Source organism: Stenella coeruleoalba (assembly GCF_951394435.1).
Source record: "Stenella coeruleoalba genome assembly, chromosome: 2".
NCBI lineage: Eukaryota > Metazoa > Chordata > Mammalia > Artiodactyla > Delphinidae > Stenella > Stenella coeruleoalba.
The window spans coordinates 180,429,306-180,455,919 of NC_137147.1; the positions used below are offsets into that span (position 1 = coordinate 180,429,306).

At 45.3% G+C, this 26,614-nt stretch overlaps 1 protein-coding gene across 3 annotated transcripts in view; it reads right to left on the minus strand.

Annotated features, from left to right (window-relative positions):
- SVIL (supervillin) overlaps positions 1-26,614 on the minus strand; it is a 294,440-nt gene that overhangs the window by 238,875 nt on the left and 28,951 nt on the right. For 2 of the 3 annotated variants that reach the window (XM_079915216.1, XM_079915221.1), the window contains exon 3: positions 11,084-11,227. The gene's annotated coding sequence lies outside the window, so the exon portion shown is untranslated. Of the gene's footprint in view, positions 1-11,083; positions 11,228-15,931; positions 16,064-26,614 lie in introns of those variants that run through there. The other variant, XM_079915222.1, reaches the window with a different exon arrangement.

Sequence of the window (26,614 nt, forward strand, 5' to 3'; positions counted from 1 at the left end):
AGTAAAACACAGGACTCCCTCTGGCACACAGTAGGTGCCCCCTAAGTGCTTGGATTGCCTGGTCTATTCATGGAGATGTGTGCGGGAAGTTCTCTTGGCTGGAATCTGTCAAGGAGTAATAAGAAATGAGATCAGTGACACAGAGCAGAGGAAGGAGGCCTGGGTTGTGGCCAGACCTTGCCCTGAGGTTTCACGAACAGGAGGTGGAGTGACATGGGATTTCCTAACCCGGCTTCCATCACGAACGTTCCAAGATCAAATGTTACGAAGCAAACCTTTGCTGAAATAAAAATACCACTTTCCCTGGGTTAGAGTGGGAGATGTAAGTGCTCAAGGCAATGAATTCAGATGAGAAGCTGTATTTTCTCATCTCTGACCGTCAACTCGTCTGGAAAGCCTGTGGGGAGAAGGGTCTAAATGAGACAGGATTATGAAATGAGGAGAAGTAACAGGTGGCCCTTATAGAACTATAACCTTGAGAGATCTGCCAAGTATTTCCATCCATATTAGACGCCTTTAACTGAGAAACCAAGACCCAGCCCACAACTATTCGGAAGGCAAGGTCCCTACTCCCTAAAGTTTAGAAGCTGCAAAGGAAGGTTGCCGTGTAAATAAAGAACACGTATTATTGCTACTATGTTTTTTCATTGCTTAAGTCGTTCTGATTTGGGCGGATGAGAAGAATAAAAACTTGGACCGGGGGGATAGAGATAAGATTTTGGGAGGGTTGTTAACTTTAAAACAAAATGTTAGACTTTTTTATTTTATTGCGGTGACACTGGTTTATAACATTATATAAGGTTCATGCACCCAATATTCTATTTCAATTTCAATATACCTTACAGCGTGCTCACCACCAGAAATTTAGTTTCCATCCATCACCGTACAGCTGATCCCCTTTACCTATTTTACTCTTCCTCTTACCCCTTCCCCTCTGTTCTCTGTATCTACATGTTCGTTTTTGTTTGGTTTGTCCACTGATTTTGTTTGTTTTTTATATTCCACATGAGTGAAATCATACAGTATTTAGACAAGATTTTTAAAAAGAGAAACAAATAGGGTGGACCAGAGATAGCCAAAATTATAATGAAAAAGAAATTCTAGAAGACAATTTCTCTGTGCTCTTGCTTCTAAGTAGAAATACACTTGGCCATGAATATTATAGAATTATATTTTAAATTTGAAAGATGGACAAAATCTGAAAGAAATCAGACTGTCACAAGCATGAGTTTTAATAAAACTTTAAAATGGGTTCCAGATTCTTCTTTCAGCTTTTGAAAACACACACACACAACAGGATGGGTTGGCCAAAAAAATGTGGTTTCAGAAAATTCCTGGGGACTGAAATATTCTTTGATATTATTTATAACACTAGCCATGTCTCAACCACCTAAACTACCTAGATGGGTGTTAGTTGAATTTTCCCCCTAAACACAGAGAAGAATCTTTGACCATATTTCACCCTCCACTCCCAATTTTGTGTAATTTTACAAGTAATAAACCCTTCTTTAATATCTTGAAAATTAGCAGTAGGTTGGGTACCAACAGGAGTATATAAATGAAGGTACTGATAAAAATTGAAAATATAGGTGGGACAGAACTAACTTAGCAGAAGTTTCTCATCTCCTTCAAAGGACCTGCTGAAAGAGGCTATGTAGTTACTTCCTTGATGCTGCTGTCTCTTTTGGAACTGCCAACTTTTTTTGGCTAAGCAAATTGGTAGTAAATCTTCATTCTTTGTGTAGCTGATTTCTGCCCACTCGCTACTTCACCTGTCACTTCCTCCTTTCGGCCTCCTGTTGGCTGTGGTCCATTTTCTAGTTTATTTACCTGCTTCTCCATCCTCTGAGGGTTGCAGAGCTAGCCTGCTTGGGTTCAAAGCTGTGTTACTTTGGGCCAGTTATTTAACCTCTCTGTTCCTCAGTTTCCTTATCGATAAACTGGGGGTAATAGTCCTCCTGTCCTGAGGACTTTTATAAAGAATTTAGAGAAAAAAAAAAAAAGAAAGAGAGAAAAAAAAAAAGAATTTAGAGCATGCGACTGACAAGTTAATATCCAAAATATATAAACAGCTCATACAAGTCAATATCAAAAATCAAATAACCCAATCAAAAAATGGGTAGAAGACCTAAATAGACATCTCCACAAAGAAAACATACAGATGGCCAACAGGCACACTCAAAGATGCTCAGCATTGCTAATTATTAGAAAAATGCAAGTCAAAACCACAAGTTAGGGCTTCCCTGGTGGTGCAGTGCTTAAGAATCTGCCTGCCAATGCAGGGGACACAGGTTTGAGCCCCGGTCCGGGAAGATCCCACGTGCCACAGAGCACCTAAGCCTGTGCACCACAGCCCGTGAGCCACAACTACTGAAGCCTGCCTGCCTAGAGCCCGTACTTCACAACAAGAGACGCCACTGCAATGAGAAGCCTGTGCACCGCAACGAAGAGCAGCCCCCACTCGCTGCAACTAGAGAAGGCCTGCACACAGCAATGAAGACCCAACACAGCCAAAAATAAATAAAAAAAAATAAAATAATTTTTAAAAAGCTTTAAAAAATCCCCACAAGTTATCACATCACACTGGTCAGAATGTTTATCATCAATATGTCTACAAATAACAAATGCTGGAGAGGGTGTGGAGAAAGGGGAACCCTCTTGCACTGTTGGTGGGAATGTAAATTGGTGCAGCCACTATGGAGAACAGGATGGAGGTTCCTTAAAAAACTAAACATAGAGCCACCATATGATCCTGCAATCCCATTCCTGGGTATATATCCAGAAAAGACAAAAACTGTAATTTGAAAAGATACATGCACCCAATGTTCATAGCTGCACTATTTACAGTAGCCAAGGCATGGAAGCAACGTAAGTGTCCATTAACAGAGGAATGGATAAAGAAGATGTGTACATATATGTATGCACACACACAATGGAATACTACTCAGCCATAAAAAGGAATGAAATAATGCCAGTGGCAGCAACATGGATGGACCTAGAGATGATCATACTAAGGGAAGTAAGTCAGACAGAGAAAGACAAATATTATATGAAATCACTTATATGTAGAATCTAAAAAAAATACAAATGAATCTATATACAAAAGATAAACAGACTCACAAACATAGAAAGCAAACTTAACGGTTACCAGAGGGAAAGGAGGGGGGATAAATTAGGAGTATGGGATTAAAGATACGAACTACTGTACATAAAGTAGATAAGCAACAAGGATTCACTATATAGAATAGGGAACTATATTCAATAGCTTTGAATGACCTATAATGGAAAATAATCTGAAAAAATATATATATAACTGAATCACTTTGCTGTACACCCAAAACTAATACAACACTGTAAATCAGCTACATCTCAACTTAAAAAAAATGCTCATACTATGTGACCCGGAAATTCCAGTGAGAAAAATAAAATTTAGGATAATCCCTCGAACATGGTAAGTGGTTAGTAAACAGTGACTGTTGTTCTTAGTTATTGTACATGGAAACTTCACCCATCGTTCTCTCAGTTAATTATTTGCACGAGAACCACTCTGGACGTTGTCAATGTCAGCAGTCTGGATACTAGGATGGCCCCTCCACGCATCATCACAAGCGTTTCGCTTGTTTGTTGCAACAAATCTTTCAGCTCCTCGGGCCCTGTGCCGGACCCTCGGCAGAAAGCTATAGGCCGGCATCTTTGCATTTGAGATAACAAAGGAAACAGTTATTATTGGTAGTCACTGACAGGTGAGGTCTGAAGATGTCCAAGTTATAGTTATATGGTGCCTTTCCCAATAGACTGTAAAGCCCTTGAGGGCTGACCCCCACTGTCCTGACTGGAAGGAAATTCGCTTTGCCCTGGGTTTCCTTCCTCAGTAACGCCAGGATCCCCAGAGTTGTTAAGATCATACTCTGCCCCCTGTCATCAGCTGAGCCCCTCAGGGAGCCCCTCAAAGCTGATCTCCACAACCTCCGACTTCTAGACATACCAGGGGCTGGGCTCAGGAATGGTGCCTTTGTGAGAGACACCGGAACAGAGCTGCCAGGGGGCCGCAGGGGCTAAACTCATGACAGAGGCGTAGAAATTAGCCAGTGAAGAAAGAAAGACAGAAAACCCCAGGGAGACAGTCTATTCGCATTTCCAGGGTATTACACACGAGTTATTAGTTTCATTTTTCTGCCAGCACAAAACCACCTAAGTGACCTTGAAAATACCATCCCTACCTTCTGCCTCATGGCCTAGCGCCAGGTCCCACCTCCACCAGCCGGACGAGAGCTAGTCTGGCCCCTTCGCAGTGAGCCCGGGCTGGGCCACTCCCCACGCTCCCGTGGCGGTGGACCTACCAGCACGCAGCACCATCTGTGCTTTTTGGAAAGTTTCTTGAACCCCTTACAATCGCACTCTCACCCAGAGCCCTACGCCTTAATTTAAGCCCTTTGCCTCCAGTTCCATTCCTGGCGAGACAGCAAACAGCCTCATATCAATCGTCGCAGAGACGATATTCCTTTTGAGGGAGCTGGAGTCTTCGTGTTTTTGTCCTATCACGTAGCCACTGCAGAGAGGAGATTTTTTTTTTTCCCATTCCACCCCTGTTTATTAAAAACAGCCCTTTTATCCTCCTTATCAAATCTTGCCGAACTCTGAACCAGGGTTCTATTTCATGTGACAGGATAAAAAATAAGTAGTTCTCCCCTTCGCCTTGAACTGGAACAACCCAGGAACTAAAAGACTAGCCACGCAGTCAGAGGCCTACAGGGCCTTTTCCTGGTATGGGTGTGAATCGAAGATGTGCCTCTGACTCTAACCTGATCTGCCTTGGAGAAGATGATGTCAGAAGAGGCTTCACGAAACCCAACTCCAGAAAATTAAAGCCAATAGCCTTGCTCAGCCAGGACAGAAAGGGCATTGGAACCATTCAGAGGTATCACCCGACCTGATAGAAATCACAGGGTCTCGCCTACCATGCTCAGACACGGTCTGTGTACAAGAGCTGGGCTGGCACACCCAGAAGGCTTGCAGTCATGTTACAGGACTGTCTTATTTCCAGGACCCGGCCCTGGAAATTGCAGCTAAACCCCAGAGGCACATCCCTCAAGAGGGCTCAAAGAGAACCAGCCGGAAATCTGTGCTGAAGATCAAAATCTGGGGTTAATCACCGGTCTTAAGAATAGTGCTTTCTTCCAGACAGTGTAATAGATCTTTCCTAAGAGATTAAGACAGCAGCTACAGAGCCAGCCAGGAACCTGCCCACGTTGCCAGGGCCCGCGGCTGGGTGTTCGGGGCGTGGTGGCTGGGCTGGGTGGTGGACCATAGGCATCGTGCCCACCTTCCGGTTGCTGCCGCTGCTGGGTTCTTGCCCCATCCCCCCCCGCCGTGATGCTAGTCATCCTGGCTCTGCCCCTCTCCCACTCCTCAACGCCCCTCTTTCCCTCAGTTAACAGGTGGATGGTATTGGTCAGGCTGCTTTCAGCTAAGAGCAATAGACAACCCTCTTCCTGTTAGCTTAAAGAGCGCGGCTCCATTAGGAGTCACGCAGAGGGTTTTAGGATTTGCTCGGTCTGGGGACTTTAAAGTCTGTTTCCCTGCAGGCTCTTTTTGCAAGCTTCATCCTCAGGCTGGGGGCAGGAAGATGCTGCAGCTGTTTGCAGACGTCACGTCTATGCTTGACAATGTCCACAAAAAGAAAGGAAAAGTCACTCCTGGAAGCTCTTTAAGAAGACTGAGAAATGAATTTCCCCTAGGCCTCCAGGAACTTAAAGTCTGTTTGTAGGCCATTGGCTCCAATTACATGTGCTCGTTCCTAAATCAGTCACCAGCAAGAGAGGCGGAGCCCCCCTTGAGCAATTGGGCCAGCCCTGGAGTTGAGGGTATCGATCCTGTTCGTTCCCCTTGAGGCCCTGTGACTATGGGGGGAAGGGGAGAGGCCTGAACAAAACCAGGGTTCTGTTACCAAAAATTAAGGGATGGAAAGGATGCTGACTAGGTGGTTATGGTGTGCTCTGCCACCGGATATGTATTTATTATCTTTTTTAATCATCATAAATAAAAGCTATGGTAATCATTATGCTTTCCCCCAATATTCTGTCCCTCCTCCTTCTGGGAACACGGTAGCACTGAACTTCTTGACCCCCCCGCCCCGTGAGGCTATGTCACCAGATCCGGCCAGTGAGCTGTGAACTGAAATGATGCGTGTGTCTTCTGGGCCAGAACATTTAATTGCCTGCCCTAGTTTCTCCAGGCAGTTCTTTTCCTCTGCCACAGGGACCAGCAATGGTCCAGATAACGGCTGTCCCATCAGCCTTGTCCTGGAGTGAGGACAGTGGAGACCAGGGCCTCCAGGCCACATGCAATGAACAAGTGGCATGATAAAGAAAAAAACACACACTTTGATGTTTGGAGATAATTTGTTACTGCAGCAAAAGCCCAGTGTATTTCAGCTGATACAGTAGCTTACGTCTAATGGAGTGTTTCCCATGTTCCAGGCATGTGATAACACATTATCAGTAGTTTCAATGGACAGGAGAAGTCAGGAGTGGCGGGGGCCCCTACCCACACCCCCAAGGCGACTTCACTCCTAGGCATTTCCACCAATTGGCACTTGCCTAAGGATGTATCTGAGTTCGGGTTGCTCCACCACAATAGATAAATGTCCTAAGGATTCTGGAGCAGAGAACAAGTGAGTATTGGTGCATGTGAATAGGAGTCACCAGAAAAAGATAGGAACATTCAGGTATACACGGACGCTGCGACTTCGGTAAGAGGAGAAGGGGAAAATACGCCACTGGAATAAATTCTCCACAGTTCTCTTGTGTTTCTGCACACCTTGTGATCAACGCACTGATCTGCCTTTCCTTCCAACTACCCTGTCAAGGATGTTTGTGTAGCAAATAGTTTGCAAGCTAGAGATAATGCTTCCCCCAGAGCAAAGATCGGGTTTGCCTACCCCCTTGGAAGGCAGAGATAGTATCTTTCTCTGAAGCAGAGGCAAGTACACTTACTCTCCAGTATGATAGAGACAATGTCTTGCTTCCCAGCAAAGCAGGCATGCTTCATGCCCATTATAATATGAGTCAGGCTCCTTAAGCTCCAGGCTCCCCTCCGGTAATGCAACCCACTGGGTGTGTAGCTGTCATCACCGTGTGGGAATTGACACTTCGGTGCAAACATTCTGATACACTAGTTACTGCTACTGCTGTGGGTAATAGACTGTCCTTTGTCTCTGACCCAGGAATCTTACCTCTCCTGGCAGCATTAATGGAACTGTGGCAGGCTAACTTTTTAGCCTGCCAGTGGGGTGAATCTCAGACCCTTCATAATTCCGGACACATGTGGTTGTTTATGGACAGGTAACATTCCAAATTAAGCATATAGAGAGAAGTTAGAGAGAAACCTTTTTTATCTCAGGAATTTGCCCAGAGAAATTGATCTTCTTCCTATTAATATCCATTATTTTCCTTTCTTAAAACTGGTAGATGATTAAAAAGAGAATTTTCTCTAGAATCTTCACATCCACCTGAGACTCTAAGCAACCAGCCTGTGAAAATAAACCAGAATGCTACCCAGGGAGATCATTCTCAAACTGCCTGATTGCAGGTCTGCTCTTGCAGCCCCTGCGTCTGTCTTCAAATGTCAGAAAACCTTGGCACTCCAAGTTTCCAAATTGGAAGTGAAATCTGGTCAGTGAGGATCTGATTTGAACAGAGTGTGGAATTGATTCTAAGGGTTTGGTATAAGCTTTAACATCTGACTTATAAATGTGTCACCTGCTATGTGCTGAATGAAGAAAACTTACTACAGACAACCAGGGCTCAGAGAACAATGGATTTTGCAGAGTTCTTTGCGCACAACTACACATTTCCCCCCGCAGTATTCAGTGTCAAAAGTTTAAGTAGGGCTTCCCTGGTGGCGCAGTGGTTGAGAGTCCGCCTGCCGATGCAGGGGACACGGGTTCGTGCCCCGGTCCGGGAGGATCCCACATGCCGCGGAGCGGCTGGGCCCGTGAGCCATGGCCGCTGAGCCTGCGCGTCCGGAGCCTGTGCTCCGCAACGGGAGAGGCCACAACAGTGAGAGGCCCGCGTACCGAAAGAAAAAAAAAAAAGTTTAAGTAATTCCTTATAAGACACCACAGAGTTATGACAGGTCATACAGGAGAGAGGGATGCAAGTATATTTTTACCTTTGCCAAAAACAAAGGACAAAATAAGACAACCTGCATGGAACTGAGACCATCCGAAGGATAATCTTTAGACCCGAGTCACTGAGTCAGACTTCAATGATTAATTTTTATAAAGGAATCTGCATTGTGACAAGCTGCCTCTCGATCATAGATTATCTGAGTCTATGAGACGTGTTGGGGAAAACCTCATAGGATAAAAATGAATCATCAGTATGGCATTTCAGCAAGACCTCAACCCATTTATTTTCCAGTATTAAGTTCGTTCACTGATTAATTCAATCTGAACAATTTCCCGAATGCTTAGTAATGTGTTAGGCTAAAACAGATACAGTCCCTGCCCTTAGAAATGTTCTCTCGAGAAGGTTTGCTTTGAAATATGTTAAGTGCCACGAAGAAAAAGTAAACAGTGTTGTGAGAGCTTATAATAGGAGCCCTACCCACTTCTGGGAGGCTCAGGAAAGGCTTCCCTGAAGATGGGACCCTGGAGCTGAAATCTCCAGGCTTTAAAGGGATTTACTGTGCAAAGAAGTTGGGGATGGAACAGGGGTGACAGGGGGAGGTTAGAAGATTATTCCAGGCTGAGAGAACAGCATGTCCAAAGGCCTAGTGACAGATGCATCCTTTTTACTTTTAGGGCAATGAAAAGGGTCAAGTCCAAAATCTGGGACCATTTGAGCAACAGAATATATAATGATAGCAATAGATTATATCATAGAATAAAATAAATACCCACCAGGCCACAGTGATAATCAACAATCAGACAAATAAATGAACAAGAAGATAAGCTATTCTTGCAGCAGAATTCCAATTAATAAATGTAAAAAGGATAATGGACATAGAGAATCACCATTTGAAAAACACCACGGTAATAATTACTGCATGCAAGAATCATCAATTGGTGATAAAATTGGCAGGTAAAACGATGATGAGAAACATTATACTTACATAGATTCACAATGTCTCTTCTCCCCATCCCTCCAATAAAGGGTAACTTTACGACGCAGACACCATCTTGACCAAGGGCTCAAAGTTAACACCACCAGTAATGAGATGTGAATATCATGTACCTCCTAATACGGTACGCTGAGAAGGACACAATATCACTTCTGTGATATTCTTCCCAAATTATTTGCAACTTGAATTTAAACACGAGAGAACATCAGACAAACCCAAACTGAGAATCATGCTACTAGATAACTGTGTTCTTCAAGATTGTCAAGGTCATAAACCACAAAGGAAGAACGGGAAACAGCTCCAGACTGGAGGCCAAGAAGACATGGCACGCACAGGCACTGAGTGATCACTGGATCCTGAACCAACTGTTGAGATTCAGGTAAGGCGTGTAGGTTAATTAATAGTATTGCATGTTTTGGACAACGAATGTTGCCTGCCATTTCAGTAAACAAAAATGCTGTTTCCAGCGATCACGCTGGCTGTGGTGAGGAAAATGAGTTCAGTTCAAGGCAGGCTGGAATACATGTGGGGAGATCAGAAACAGGTCCTTGCAAGAGAGCAGGGGAGAGGATGCTGCAGGCTTGGTCTAGGGTGATGACAGTGAGAATGGACGAACATGAGGAGGCTCTCGAGATATGGAGGAAGTAAAAACATAGAGTGACGTGGGCGTGGAGAAGGACCAGGTGGTGGGAGTCCAGGATGAGTATCCACGTCTGGCTCTGCCCGAAGAGAAACAGAGAAGCTATTCACCAGGAGAGAGCACACGCTACAAGAAGAAGCGATGTGTGAGTTGAGCCTTGGATACTCTGAGTTTGATGTCCCTCTGATGGACCCGGATGGTGATGCCAGAAAAGGCACTTGGAGGTTAGGGGAGTGGAACTCAGGGGTAAAGTCTGAGGTGGAGATAACAATTGGTCGTTGAAGCAACTTGTCCCAGACTAGTGGGGGAGAGACTTTTAAACAAAGTAGTTATGATTTATTCTAGAGCGTAAAACAATTGGGTTATAAATAAAGATGTGTGTGAGCAGAAAGAGAAGTAGCTGCTAATGTCGGTGAGTGAGTACGGCTTTCTCAGAGGAGGTGCTACAGAGATGAGCTTAGAAGGATGGACAGGAGTCTGTTACACGGATGTAGAGGAATCTTTGGACAATCTGCCTGAATATTCCTGTTTCTTTAACTAGTGGGGGTCCAGCCCCACAGGCCCAGCTAACAGGCAGTGGCTGTTAGCTCCCTGAGCTCTACAAGTGGAAAGAAGGCAGTGCGTTTGCAGTTGCCCAACTGGTCTTTCTTTGCTCTTTTCCCTAACTGGGCATATTCTGAACTCCATCCATAGCGCATGCACCTCCAGAGGTTTCCTCCTTCCCCTCTTCTGCAATTCCCCTCTCGTCAAAAGTCCCCAAGCCCTACCTACAGGGCACTACAGACCATTTCCCAGGTAACGGTTCTTTCAAAAATTACTTGTTGGTTCATGTGTTAACTGTTGGGTAGTGACTGACTTAGGGGCATTTCCATTTTAATGAGGATTGAAGCATTCCCATCGGAACCAGTCTTAAACCGCAGAACAACAGCATTGTAGCAGGAACTGCAGGTTCCAAAGGGCTCTTCTTCAGGGCCTCATGAGAAGTACCCATATTCCAAATGACCCCGCGTCACTCAGGACTGTTTTCCACCTCCCCACGCAGAGACATACGCTGTCCTCCCATCGGTGACTTGGCCTGAGGTCACAGCGGTTATCAGAGGGACTGGAGGGAGGATACCTGTCTGAGGATCCATGTCAGAATCTCCGGCGATTCTGAGAAACTGCCCAGGGGATTCTGAGTTGCTCAGAGGAAGGACTTCTTTCTTCCCTCTTCCCCCAAGCTTGTGAACCACTTTCAGAAACCCTTAATTCCTCTTCCCAGGGTCAGACTAACTGAATTCGTATCTCTAGGTTGGTTAACTTACCCTGCAGGGTCACCTGTGATCTTGGCTAGCTTCTGTCTGAGCCCTTGTTCTTAGGGGAAGCCGTTTCTTAGATAGCATTTCCAACCATACACGCTTTTCATGAATTTCTTCTGGTAGTTTCCCGAGTACTGCCAGAGACCAGTGCTTTCGCTGATGACTAAAAAAAAACACAAAAAACAAGGACTAATTTTAGCAGAAAGTCACGTTAAAACAATTTATTAAACTAGCAGGGAGAAGTTAGCAATTGAAATGACAATAAACAGTACCATTTACAGGAGCATAAAAACCTCAAAATGCTTTAGGGACAGATTTAGCAAAATAGACACAACACCCGAACAGTGAAAACTATACAATGTTTCAGAGAGAAATGAAGGACACCTGAATAAATGGAGTGAAATATTATGTTCCTGCATTGGAAGATATTGTTTTCATATCAGTTCTTTCCAAATTGATCTACAGAATAAAGGCACTCTCAATAAAAATTCCAGCAGGTTTTAAAAATATATAAATTGACAAGCTGATTCTAAAATTTATATAGCAGTGCAAAAGATCTGTAATAGCTAAAATAGTTTTGAAATAAAAGAGCAAAGTTGGAGGACTTACACAGTTGTCCCTTGGTATCCTTGGGGGATTGGTTCCAGGACACCCCATGGACACCGAAACCCATGGATGCCCAAGTCCCTTTTACAAAATGGTATAATATTTGCCTATAATCCATGCACATCCTCCCATACACTTTAACTCTTCTCTATATTACTTATAATACCTAACACAATGCAAATGCTATGTAAGTAGTTGCCTGTGCATAGCAAATTCAAGTTTTGCTTTTGGGAACATTCTGGAGTTTTGTTTTTTTTTAAAGAATATTTTCAATCTGCAGTTTGTTGAATCAGAGGATGTGGGACCCATGGATACAGAGGGCTGATGGTACTACTTAATTTCAAGACTTAACATAAAGCTATAGAAATCAAGATAATGTGGTACTGGTGTATGAACAGATATACAGATGGAAGAAACAGAATAGAATTCAGAAATAGACCCACACATACACAGACAATTGATTTTTTAAAAATTTTTTTTAATTTTTGCAGTACGCGGGCCTCTCACTGTTGTGGCCTCTCCCGTTGCGGAGCACAGGCTCCGGACATGCAGGCTCAGCGGCCATGGCTCACGGGCCCAGCCACTCCGCGGCATGTGGGATCTTCCTGGACCGGGGCACTAACCCGCGTCCCCTGCATCGGCAGGCGGACTCTCAACCACTGCGCCACCAGGGAAGCCCCAGACAATTGATTTTTGACAAAGATGCCAAGGCAATTTAATGGGGAAATGATAGTCTCTTCAGGGCACTGGTCATATAGTCATATATATGTATTGGCAATACAAACAACAAAGTCCTTGTTTCAGAATATTTAAGAACTCTTAAAACTTAATAATAAGAAACAACTCAATAAACAATGATCAAAAAATTTGAAGAGACACTTAATACAAGAATGGCCAGTTGGCACATGAGAAGACGCTTAAAGTCATTAGTTATAGAGAAATGCAAGTGAAAAGCACAAAAGAAACCACCGCACACCCATTAGAATGTCCAAAATTAAAGAGACACACCAAGTCCACAGCCAGTGTTGGCAAGGATGTAAAGCGATGGAACTCATACACCGCTGGTGGGAAAGCAAAACTCCGCAACCACTGTGGAAAGCACTGTGGCAGTTGCTTCTAGAGATACGCTTCAAGGGATCCACCCAGAAATCCTATTCCTAATATTTATCCAAGAGAAATGAAAACATATGTCCACAGAAAGATGTGTAGACAAATGTTCAGAGGAGCTTAATTCATAACAGCCCCAAAGTGGAAACAACCCTAATTTCATCCACAGGTGAACAGGTCAACAGATGGAGGTCTAGTGACACAACAAAATGCTAGTCAGCCACAAAAACAAGAACACGCTGTACACAGTGGCACGGATCAGTCTCAGAAATGCTATGCTGTGAAAAAATAGCCTGACACAGCAAAGAGTGTGCCCTGTATGATTTCATTTATATGAAATTCCAGAAAAGACAGATCTAATCTATAGTGACAGAAAGCAGATCAGCAGTTGCCTGGAGCTGGGGTGGAAGGACTGAGTGAGAAGCTCTGCAAGGGAATTTTCTGGGGTGCAGCCCGTGATCTCTATCTTGACTTTTCTGGTGGTTATACCTGAGCGTACAAACTTGTCAGAACTCATCACAATGTACACTTTGAAGTCGGTGCATTTTACTGAATTAAGATCATACCTCAATCAAGTTGATTTGAAGGAAAAAGCATTTAGTGAGTAGAAAATACTATGCTACACAAATATCAAGTTGAGAGAAGGCTACATACAGACAGAGAGTCAGAATTCCTGGGACACCCCAGTCTGCAAAATGCACTCACTTTCTGGGAGACGTCGGTCCTTCTCAGAGCTGCCCCACGGGCTTGGCGTGGGAGCCGGCTGACGTTCACGGCCACCTTGAGAGCCTTGCACGTGCTGGGTCATGGGAGGAGCTGGGAGCTCTGTTTCAGCCCTTGCTGGAGGACCTTGCCTGCTCTTGTCAGCTCTGCGGCCACCCTTCCCAGGACTCCCGGGATGCGCAGAAGCTCGCGCCTGCTTCTACTCAACTTTCCACCTGAGGCCCAAGTCTTCTCAAAGTTCACAGAGACAGGCAGCACAAGCCTTCTGCCTTCATTTGCCCTTTTTTTTTTTTGTGGTACGCGGGCCTCTCACTGTTGTGGCCTCTCCCGTTGCGGAGCACAGGCTCCGGACGCGCAGGCTCAGCGGCCATGGCTCACGGGGCCCAGCCGCTCCGCGGCACGTGGGATCTTCCCGGACCGGGGCACGAACCCGTGTCCTTTGCATCGGCAGGCGGACTCCCAACCACTGCGCCACCAGGGAAGCCCATTTGCCCTTTTTTGCTCTTCTTCTCACTGCTTTTTCTTTCTCAGCTTCCAAATCACATCCTATTTCTGTTGGACTCTCCTAGCATCTCTCTCCCTCCTCGGTTCTTAGTTCCCACACCCTGATTTCGTGTCTCAATATCATGGTGACACAGCCTGTGAGAAGATTCAGGAGTTGCCCTCTGATTTCAGGGGGACCTAAGGACTCAGGAAAGGATGGATGGCCCCAGGGGAGCCAGCGGCCACCAACACAATGCCTGTCGTATGGAGACTTGAGTGAAAGCTTCCTCCAAGGAATGCCAGTTGGCCATTTGTCCAAAAGTAGCCTGTTGGAAGATGAATACACTTTTTTCTCTTATTTATTTATGTTTTTATTTTATATCAGAGTATAGTTGATTAACAGTGTTGTGTCTGTTGCAGGTGTACACACTACTGCATATAAAATAGAGAACCAACGAGGACCTACTGTGTAGCGCAGGGGGCTCTGCTCAATATTGTAATAACTTAGATGGAAAACAACTTGAAAATGAACACAGTTTGGATTGTTCTTTATTTCTAAGCGTAGAGTACAATCTCCTCGGCTTTGCCCACCAGGCCATCACAACGCGGTCTTGGCAGACTCCTGGAAACCCGGCCCTAGCTTGTCCTCACCCACCACCCCATCCCACTCGGTAACACTTCAAGCCTCAGCTGAAGAGTGAGCGTGAGTCCCTCCTTGCCCCCCTCTCTACCTGTCTCTGTTACGGCATCCGTCACAGAGTCCCGTGGGGACTCAGCCGCCTGGGCCTCTCCCCACAGAAACATCCAACAGCGCAGGTAAGCTTTTGTCAGCCCCAAGCCTAGCACTGCTTCGAACCCGTAGTAAGTGCTCGAATCTTTATATCGCGGTGCTCAGTGCTGTAAGAGACACAACTGCCCAAGGCTTCGTCTGCATCTCCCGGAGCTCTCAGGCCAGAAGGCAACTGGACAGGCAGACGCAGCTGCAACCCAAGGGAAACTGCCGGGTAAGTGCTTCGTTAAGTGTCGGGCAGGACAAAGCAGCAAGGAAGAAGGCTTCAGGTGTTTGAATGTACTGAATTATAAGGGCTAATTTGCAGTGAGTGGCTTCTCTGCGCCACGGACCAGCTAAGCATTTACACGACGTATCAGTTTCCCGTGGCTGCCCAAACCAAGCTCCAGAAACGGGGTGGCTGGAAACCTCAGAAGTTTATTCTCTTCCAGTTCTGGAGTCCGGGGTCGGCAGGGCCGTGCTCCCTCTGCAAGCTCTAGGGGAGAATGCTGCCTCGCCTCTTCTAGCTTCTGGGGGTTGCTGGCAGTCCTTGACCTCCCTTGGCCTGTGGCTACTTCACTCCAATATCTGCCTCCGTCCTTCTTCCGCGTGTGTGCATTTATCTGCGTGTTCTCTCCTTTTCTTATAAGGAGGAGAAGACGGATTTAGGGCCCACCCTAACCTGGTATGACCTCATCTTAACTGATCACATCTGCATTCTGAGGTTCCAGGTGGATGTGAATCGAGGGGACGCTAGTTAACCCACTTCACATGCCTAAGCTCCTTTAACTGTGACCATGAACATGTGAGGTAAACGTTATTACAATCCCCATTTGATACATGAAGACATGGAGGTGTCTAGACCTGAAGTGGTGGCCCAAGGGAACATTCCAGAAACGCTAGGAATTCTGGTGTCAGAGCATTTTATCACACTGTGATCCTCCACTCTTAAGACTTAACGAAGTTTTAAAATTGTAAAATATTATCGTTCATTTAAAATAGTGTATGTAAAACGAATGTACAGATTAGCGAATATTAATAAAATGAATACCCACGTACCCATCACTCAGCTTACAGAGCAGAACACTACTGGGGCCTTAGAAGCACAATCCTGTTTTATGCCCTCCACCCACAGTGTGGATCTGAGATCACCCCCTAATAAACATTCTGCGTGCTGACCTGCTGACGCCCATCTCTGAGTCAGCTCCCCGGGGCCCCGCCCCTGAGGACTGGCACCAGCAGTGGTCTAGGAAAGCACGCATTCAGGTGGGATTTTGCAGATCAACATCCCACCAGCTGCGGACGATGAAGATTCCATCCCTGTTGGCTGGTGGGTCATGAAGAGCTCTGTGAATTTACAAACGTAGTCTGGTCTCTCTGTGTCTGGGGAAAGAAATCTTCTTTGAGATACTGAATCCTGGGGGGGAAGAAGGGGGTAGGACATCAAGCCCACAGTGGGCTATTCGGTCAGTGGTTTTCACCTGAGGCTGGGGGCTCGTGGAGGGGAAGGAATTCCAGGATGGGGGACTCACCTCCCGCAGCCCCAAGTCAACTCTGATCCCCCGCCCCATTCACTCCACTGTCGGCGGCTGGGATGGAGGTGGACAGCGGGGAAGGTAGGCAGGAAGGCTGTTGGAACTAGAAGAGGAGCTCTTCCAAAGGCACGGACGCCCCTTTCCTGGCTGGGAAGCACGAGCATCACCATCTCGCTTTATCAACTGGCCCTTCTCTTGAATTGGAAAAATCACCTAGGTAACATATCACTTATGTAAGTACTATAGAATACTTATCACTTAAAGCATTATTATTATTATTATTATTATCATTATCATCATCATCATTTATTTATTTATTTATTTTTGGCTGCCCTGGGTCTTCATTGCTGTGCGTGGGCTTTCTCTATTTGCGGCGCGGGCGCTACTCTTTGTTGTGGTGAGCGGGCTTCTCACTGCGGTGGCTTCTCTTGTTGCAGAGCACGGACAGGCTCTAGGCACGCGGGCTTCAGTAGTTGTGGCACGCGGGCTTCAGTAGTTGCAGCACGCGGGCTCAGTAGCTGCGGCTTGCGGGCTCTAGAGCGCAGGCTCAGTAGTTGTGGTTCATGGGCTTATTTGCTCCACGGCATGTGGAATCTTCCCGGACCAGGGCTCAAACCCGTGTCCCCTGCATTGGCAGGCGGATTCTTAACCACTGTGCCACCAGGGAAGCCCTTATTATTATTATTTTAAATCCTCTGAAAAGGCAAACATTAACCACCATCTCAGAAATATAATAATTTCAATGGTAAACAGGACATTTTTGTTCATTTTATCTTTTTTATTAAGGTGCAGTTGACATACAACATGATATTAGTTTCAGGTATATGACATAATGGTTCAATATTTGGATATATCGCAAAATGATTACTGCACTAAGTCTAGTGAGGCAGACTCTAAGCAGAGAACAGTCTTTCGTGTGCGATTCAGTTATACATACATATATATGTATATATTCTTTTTCATCTTCTTTTCCATTGTGGTTTATTACAGGCTATTGAATCCAGTTCCCTGTGCTATACCGTAGGACCTTGTTGTTTATCTCTTTTATGTACAGTAGTTTGTAGAGAACACTGTTGAAATGTAGAATTAAGGTAAAGGTGTTTTCTCTCGCTAGAGTTGTTTCTGAAGAGGTCTTGGCACAAACTCCTGCAGTGTGTCGAACCCCATCGTCACACCGTGTACTGTGGATCCAGGCCACGCCAGAGGGTGAAAGCTGACTCACAAAGGGAAACCAAGAGAACTGCCAGCCTCTGCTGTATCAGATCAAGTCAGCTGTGAACGTGCTTTTCCTCAGTCCCGCGCGCCCAGGCCCCCGGAGGCTCAGGCAGCTAGTGAGGCTTCTTCTCTGCGTGTCCGTCAGAGGAAGGGCACAGGGACACCTTGCAGCCTGACCTCCACCACCGCTGACTCACATTCACTCAACACGTGAAAACCCAGGGGAAATAATAAATGGGTGATAGAACCTTTTACAAGAAATAGAAAATCTAGCAGGACTTTTGAGGATGGTAGGAAAACAAGCTCTTGGATAACGTGGTTTATGTTCCTTTCCCTTTTTTTTTTTTTGCAGTTTTCTTTTTTCTGCCTTAGGAGGCATTTGTGATTTGTATGTTCTGTAGAAAAGAGGGCTTCCCTGGTGGCGCAGTGGCTGAGAGTCCGCCTGCCGATGCAGGGGACGCGGGTTCGTGCCCCGGTCTGGGAAGATCCCACATGCCATGGAGCGGCTGGGCCCGTGAGCCATGGCCGCTGAGCCTGCGCGTCCGGAGCCTGTGCTCCGCAACGGGAGAGGCCACAACAGTGAGAGGCCCGCGTACCGCAAAAATAAAAAAAAAAAAAAAAAAAGAGAAGAGGAGCATGGAAATTCTAAATATGATCCAGGAATTATCAGTGTCACTATTTCTGAAAAACGGAAGCCAGTTTTTAAAAATGATAAATGGTGCTCAAATCACGTTCTGCTTTAAAAGTTTGTAACAAATACAGACGAATTAAAAAGAAAAAAGATAAATGCAGTACATGCATTAAAAAATTTCAAATAGTTGAGAAGGATATAAAAGATGAAAATAAATTTTTCTTTTATGCCTCCTCTACCTAAAGATAGCCATTATTAACAATTTCTTATATATCCTTCCAGAGTTTTCCATGCATACACAACATTGAAAAAAACATACTTAAAAATTTGTATACAATATTATGACATCCTTTTTGAATAATTATTTATTATATATTTAATAATATATTGGCATGCCTTATTTCAACACACACAGATTTACTTTATTATTTTTAGTAGCTACATAGTATTCTTTCTATAAATGTGCTTTACATACCAGTCCCCTATTCATGGACATTTAAGTTAGCTTCAGATTTTTAAAAATATTACAATATTGCAGTGAATATTCTTTATTCATATATTTTTGTACACGCACAGATATATCCGTAGGGTAAATTCCTAAAAGCCAAGTCAAAGGGTTTGTACATAAAATTTTTTTACAGATATTACCATGGTCTCCACAGAGGCCTTTATATCTGACCATCAATCAATGAAGGGAGTTTCCCTAAATCCTCACCTATCCTAGGTTTTATAAAACTTTTAAGTCTTTGCCAACTGATTTGGAAAAAGAAAAAGATGTCTCCTTTGTTTCAATCTGCATTCCTCCCATAAGTGTCTCCATTTCAATTTTTAGCAAAAAGAAGGCAAAACATGCTATGCTGAGCGGTTTGCAGTCGCAGAAAGAGCGACCTGTGACCAGCAATGCCGCGCTGAGCGGTTTGCAGTCGCAGAAAGAGCGATCTGTGACCAGCAATATTTTGCGTCCCTTGACCTAATTATGTCCGCGCTCCAGATATTTTCACGAAGCAGGTAGCTTTTGAGAAAATCCAAAACAGGTAGAGTCGGAGACGGTTTATTTACAAACGAGTCTGTTGGTGAGGAAACACTGATGCCGACGTCCAGGCACAGTTCCGGCTCTGCAGCTCTGCAGCCGCCTGCAGGCTGCGGATCGCAGGGCTGTCGTCGACAGCTGGAACGCTCCGCGGTCCAGCACTGACCTGGCCTCGGCACCTGAGCAGAGCCAGGCTCGCTGGAGGCATGCACTCCTAAAGCAGCCCTTTGCTTTCGCTTCTGGGGAGCTGGCGGGGGAGCAGCTGTTTAGAATTTCATAAATAAGGCATGGATCAACTCCGCTGGTTTTCTTTATCCCACTGCCCCTGCCCCTGTAGTGACCCTATTGGGTGTCACAGCAGGTACAGAACGAGCAGACCCAGGGCAGGGGATCTGTCCACCTGCGCACAGATTCCCAGCTGCTCACCACCTCCCTTGGTCATCTCTGGAGGCCACGCTTGCTCCCTTTGTGACACGGATTGCCACACAACCGACCTGTTCACCCACATGACTCCAGCTGTATCTGGATGGCTTAAACGTGGCCCATCAGGTCGGGCAGCAGGGAATAGGCAGGTTCTAGGTGCTGCACGGATCCCGGCCCCAGAGCAGCCAAGTGGCCGCCTCTTCCTTCCCAGATGCTTTCTCTTGGGCCACATGGAAAAGTCACCATATGGCGCAGTGGTTAACACTCAGGTCTTGAACCCCACGTGCTGCGGTTTGAATCTTGTCTCCTCTAATTAATTACTGCGGTGCCTAGAGGAAGCTACTTAACCTCTCTGTGCCTCAGATTCACAGAAGATCATATCTAACTCATGGGCTTCACGTGGGATATGATCACAAACAAGACCAGTACTTGGCCTAAAGTTCCAAAAACGTTGCCTGTTGTTATTACAACCAGCCTGTGAGACTCCAACTCTCCTGATATGAAAAACCTATATTCCATTTGCAGGTTGGAGTGGCAGTGAACTAGTAAGTCCAGGATTCATCAGAAATCATTTCTCTTCTTTCGCCTGTCTTGACCTAGTATCTGGTTTATCGCTACACCTAATTTTCACGCAAAGACGCAGACTTTCCGCAGCAGGAGTCATGAGAGAGGGCTTTCGGCCTCAGCTTAGCTGCGCCGCGGAGTTCTGCATTCCGTACACAGCTGTGTTTCCTCCTACACCTCCCACCAAATGTGGTTGTGTACTCAGGGCAGCTACACTCATGAAGGGGCTTGGCATAGACAGTGTCCAGATGTGGGAACACAGCTGCATGGAAACACCCTGCTCACTGGTCACGATCAGACTGAAAGAGATGAAGAGTCAGAGAGAACTTTCTCCAAGATCTAATCTCATGCCCCTTTGCTTCCACACTCTTGCTTGCGGCATTCACGCCACGAGGAAGAGGAGGTAGAAATCAAGGATGCTTTACAGTGATTTGTACGCCCCTCAGCCACGAGACAGTTCATTTCTGATGGGATACCTTCCATCTGGTGCAGAGTTAACCCGCTCCCAGAGGCAGTGTGACAAAGAGATAACTACCAGACGTGTGCTGGTTAAATAACACATCATAAATTCAAAAGAGTTATGCAAACTGGGAACGTGACTGAGGGTGGCTGTTTTGCAGAGAGAACGGGTTCAATACCATTGAAGGGTGAGGAGTGCTGAGGCCTCAGACCTAATTTACAGCTTCCAGGAAACATAGGGGACAGTGCGGTTAAATTGCCCCAAGGTGCACATGCTGGATCTTTCCTGAAGGTGAAACATACTGCAGGAAAGCTGGCCTGGAATCTTCAAAGTCATCATTATAGGAAAAAATCGGAGAGTGACCTAGGTGAAAAGAGACGCAGTTCCCAAAAGCAAGGTGCAAACCTTAATTAGCTCCTTGTTCAAAAAAGTAAAGGAGAACAACCATAAAAGACGTTTAGGGACAACTGGAGATCCTGAAGGATAGGCTGATTCTCAGGCGGCTCTACAGAATTATGGCTAATTTTTCTGGGCATGAAAATGGCCCTGTGGTTACCAGGAGAGTGTTCTTATTCTCGCGAGATGTCTGCCACAGTAATTAGGAGTGAAGCATTATGATGCATGTGGACAACCTTCCAGTAACTCAAGAGTGAGAGGGAGTAAACGCGGCAAATAGGAGAATTGTTGAATCTAGATGGAGGTTGGTCCTGGGAGGGTTGTTCCAGGCTGAATCTAGGTGTTTGCTGTTCTATTTTTTTTTCAACTTTTCTCTAAGTTTGAAAACATACACAGTGAGAAGTAGAGAGGGGAAGGAGAGGTTACGGATCCAGGGGCTGGCAGCCGTTTCTGGCAGCCTTTGTGGGACAACTCAGCTTAAGCCTGGCAAGCACCTTCCCTTGGGAAGGGGGGAGGCCTTTGATACCATGTCCGTTCTTAAGTTGAGAACTGTCTTGCTGTGGGTGCCTCATCCCCTGATGCCGGACAAAGAGGACACCTCTGCAGAGTCAGCAGCACCTCCAGGCCCAGGGCTCTGAAGGCCACCATCCTACAGGGGGAGGGTGTGCCAGGCCTATTTCCCCTTATAGAACACACCCTCCATCTGCCCTCATTTGGTGCAGAAGACAAGGCTAGGTTTCTACATCACCTCCTTTCTATATCACCATGTAGAAAACAGGATTGTGTGAAAGTTAGATGTCAGATGTTATGTACTTACAGAGTGGAAACTTTGCACCATTGCTCAGAGTACAAGGTAATATCAAAATTTTAAGAAATAATTGAACATTGTGTTGCTCTTGTATCTTATGCTTGGACTCCATAATTTAACCCAAGGAAAGAATTCTCTAATAGCCGGCCTTTGGGACACAGGCAGTAGAGGAGCTTTGGGGTAAGACGGCCTTTTAGAAGAATGGTTCAAATCATTGAACCTTGAAGGCAGACCCCCTCCTTGATGAGAGGCAACAGACCATTCTGAGTGACTGGAATTCACACTGTGTCTCTCACCAGAAGATACATCTTTAACCAGCTGTAGGAAGCTTGCTTATCACAAAACTAATGAACCTTAACTGGGTATGGACAGCCAAACATGTTGACAGCAGTGGAAACCAATACCCAAGACACTGTTTGGAGAACAAAGCCAGAACTGTGATGCCCAGATGTTAACATCCAGTAAAATATTTGTTAAAAAAAAAAAAAAAATCCCAAAGACATTGGAGGATTGGCCGAAGCAATCTTGAGAAAGAAAAATGGAGCTGGAGGAATCAGTCTCCCTGACCTCAGACTATACCACAAAGCTACAGTAATCAAAACAGTATGGTGCTGGCACAAAAACAGAAATGTAGATCAGTGGAATAGGCTAGAAAGCCCAGAGGTAAACCCACGCACCTATGGTCAATTAATCTATGACAAAGGAGGCAAGAATATACAATGGAGAAAAGACAGACAGTCTCTTCAATAAGTGGTGCTGGGAAAACTGGACAGTTACATGCAAAAGAATGGAACTTTTAATTTTTATGAAAGGAACAAATAAAATCTATCGTCTGCTTCACCATAATTTCATGAAATGAGGTGCACTTTAATTTCAAACAAGAAGTAAGGACATGATTGGAGAATGAAGATGCCTGGGTGGGGGGCCTAGATGAGAAGAATAACCAGATGGGTGAAGGCGGTTAAGGTGTTAGCACCCTCGATTAGAATGCTGTCCAAAAGAACAGAGCAGAAAAGCATCTAAAGGATCAAAGGAGGGATGATTATGGTCAAAAACGTTTCTTGCCCTACATTTCTGACATCTTCTTATGTTGCTGACACTTTATAACAAAATGTTAAAGGTTTACTCTGCATCAGAAAACAACTATGCTGCATATATGTGATGATGTGTGTATGTAAATCATTTTATATTTTCAAAATGCTATTTAATTCATTTAAACCTCACAACAGGAATATGAGATTCTCACCATAAACTTGGTCATCCTATGTCTCACTTTACATTGGAAACCAAAGCTCCCAAATGAATCCCTGATGAATCAGCAAACGTCCTAAAATGTGTCAAGTCAACTGGCAAATTGGTCTGGATCTGAACCTTGTGGGTGATGCTTGACTAAAGGAATCCAGAGTTTTAAAAATCTGAAGCGCTATAAATCTTCTTTAATGGGCTTCAAGTACCTTCTAACTATACTTCAACCCAAATAAGAATAGAATCCAAATGAAACAGTCCAGAAGTTACCAGTGGCCATGATACAAGTCAATTCTGGAGACAAAACATGCCTGAAACAGATGTGGAAAAAGAACTCATGTGAGAGGATTAGGTCACCCTCACAGCCTTGGGATCCTCTAGAAAGCAGAGGCGAAGGCGGGATCTAGGTGTGGACACTTGTCTGCGAAGAGCAAGTGCAAAGCACTGGGCGGCAGGGCAGCGGGCTGTGAGGTGGGAGGGATGCAGGGCAGCGACGTGGTCCATTGTACCACAAGCCTTAGACGCAGCAGGTCGCATGGGAGCTTGTTCCTGGGGCACTCGGGGCTTCTCTGGAAGGGTCTGCAGGGGAGCCACATCTCAGAATGATCCCCGGAAGGGACGCAGGGGTGGTGGCGTCTGCCCGGCTCCCTCGCACCCCCTCTCCCGGCAGCACTATCTCACCCATCCATCTATCGGGGGACCTTGCACCTTACACTTTCCTGTGTGCCAATGGCTACCGAAAGTCAGATTCCAGGCCCTGGGACTTGGTATTTGGTACAAGTCTGAAAGAAAAGGGACTTGGGGTTCCAACAGAGAGGACGGAGGGAGAGAGGAAGTGGGAGAGAGAGAAGAAGAGGGAGCAAATCTCAAGAGGCTTGTGTCCCGTACGATCAATATCACCTCCTGGTAACCATGAAGCCACTCAGTGATGTTCAGAATTCTCCGTGCCAGTTAATACATGAGGTGGCATGAGGGTGGTTCCAGTGCCCAGAAACACCTCATGAAGGAGCCAGTCGGCAAGGAGACACGGCCGCTTTTAAATAGACACGGTTAGATTTTAGTAGGAGCCACGAGCGACCATTTAAAGTCAAACGTTTTGCCGAGGATTGAGCATACTGAAAACTACTTAGGTCTCGGTTCTATAAGAACTAGAAGTTGTTTGATTCCAGCTTAAATATGAATTATCAGAGGCAGTTGCATTGTCTTAGACTGGGTTCCTCCAGAAGCTGCCCTGAAATACGAGAATGTGAATGCAGGCAGCTTAGTTACAAGGTGAAGGAGAGAAGTGGACTAGGGAGAAGTGAGGGGTGCAGGGAAGACGTGTGGTTTCAGGCAGATCGTCACCGCATATTACACTGCTGGGGACTCTGGGGGCCCAGAGTGAGACACTCTCCAGGGTAACTGCATCCAAGGGGCAAGGAGCTGGGGTATTTACACACTGGCTTCTGGCAGTGTCCTGTTGAGAGCTTCTCCCAAGGGTTCTTATGTCTCCAGAACTTCCAGCCTGCTTTGTGGGAGGACAAAATGGTCTCCAGCTGCCAGATACACTCTCAGGCAGAGATGCAGATGCGAACAACTGGAGGCCAGGCCTTTGCACTGGGAGCGGGGCACCCAGACAACAGGCTGCGGGTGACTTTGTCAGCTGCCAGGGCGAGGTGACTCAGCAGACACCTCCAGATATTATGGTGCTTTCTAAGTTTTAAAAGTGTTTAATGTTTGCTAACAGTAGATCTCTTTCTTTGTGAAGTAGATGCTTTAAGTCCCTTTGAATGCATTCATCTAGAATGCTTTCTTCTTTGCAAAATTAAACTTAAAAAAATTACTGTGTAGGTAGTTAAAATCAGAAAACTTCGAGGTTGGAAAATCTGTGTTTTTCTTTTTCCTCTAAGAGGCATATTCCTACAAAAAACTTAAATACTTTTAGAAGCTAACTAATCTTGCCAGTTGCCTGAATTGTGGAGGTGAGAGATTGTTCAATCAGGATGACTAAAAGTTTTTTAAAATAAATTTATTTATTTATTTGTTTGTTTTTGGCTGCGTTGGGTCTTCGTTGCTGCGTGCGGGCTTTCTCTAGTTGCAGCAAGTGGGGGCTACTCTTCGTTGTGGTGTGTGGTGTTCTCATTGTGGTGGCTTCACTTTGTTGCAGTGCACGGTCTTCAGTAGTTGTGGCATGCAGGCTTCAGTAGTTGTGGCTCATGGGCTCAGTAGTTGTGGCTCGCGGGCTCTAGAGCACAGGCTCAGTAGTTGTGGCGCACGGGCTTAGCTGCTCCACGGCATGTGGGATCTTCCCGGACCAGGGCTCGAACCCATGTCCCCTGCATTGGCAGGTGGGTTCTTAACCACAGTGCCACCAGAGAAGTCCCCAGGATGACTAAATTTAACTAAGAAGGAAAGCAGGCTCAGCAGACACGTTGAAAATAGGCGCACTAGCAGAGGACTCCCAACTTCAGTCCAGCAGATGCCACCCCAACGTTCAAGGCATCCTGGTCAAAGGCAGATGGAAAATTCTTGGCCACTCTACATGAGCAGAGGATGGTCAAGCAGGTATTGATGAAGTATTAATGCACCTTACTTTTGTTCATCTATTTTATTGCTAGCATGATAAACAGCCACTTTCTCTCAGATGAAACACAGAAAGAATCCAAGTACCACAATGATGTCCTTGATGTGAAGACCAGCTCTAGGAGGACTCGAGCATAACTGCTGTAGTTTTGTTTTTCTTAATTGAAGTATAGTTGATATGCAATATTATATAAGTCACAGGTGCACAATACAGTGATTCACACTTTTTAAAGTTTAGACTCCATTCACAGTTATTATAAAATATCGACTCTATGATGATCGCTGTAGATTTTGTTGTTTGCTACGTAAAGCCCTCTTGTGAGCGTTCCCAAACCAGGCTTGGGTAAAACCTTCCCCTCACGACGACCTCAAGGGAGTGTCTGCAACGCATTCATCTCCCTTCTTAAGGTTTCAAGCTGTGGTCTCACGTTTAGAACCCACATTCCCCACGCCAGGGGTTTTCCTGGTTGATGGCTTTTTTAGAGGGTATCAGATCGTTTATTAATTCCACAGGATAATGGATGATACCCGAGGTTCATTCCCCTCTATAACTTTATCTAGTACCATAATTCAATTTAGATGCATTTCACAGGATGTTCTCACCTGGAACTTGCCTGTGTTGAATCCCACCCCATATCATCCTTCTTGCCTCTTTCTGAGTATTCTTCTCATTCTCCAGTATCCTCTGCTGGTTTGGGGCTGTGTCCTAGGGCTCCTTTCCTATTTCATAAGCGTTTCCTCTACAGTTCTTCAGAGTCTTATGCTTTGTTTAACCATGTTTACATTAAAAAAAAAACTTTAAGCAAAAGAATACTCCAAAAATGTGGAAAAGTCACCAATTAAGTAAACAAGCACGATTCTTATAAACAAACTCAGAAACAAGCACGATTCTTATAAACACTTCTGTGAACTGTATTAAGTTGGAAATAGGTGTCGTAGAAACATCTCGATTTAATTTTAAGACTGTGAAGTCAACAAATGCTTAGAAGTATA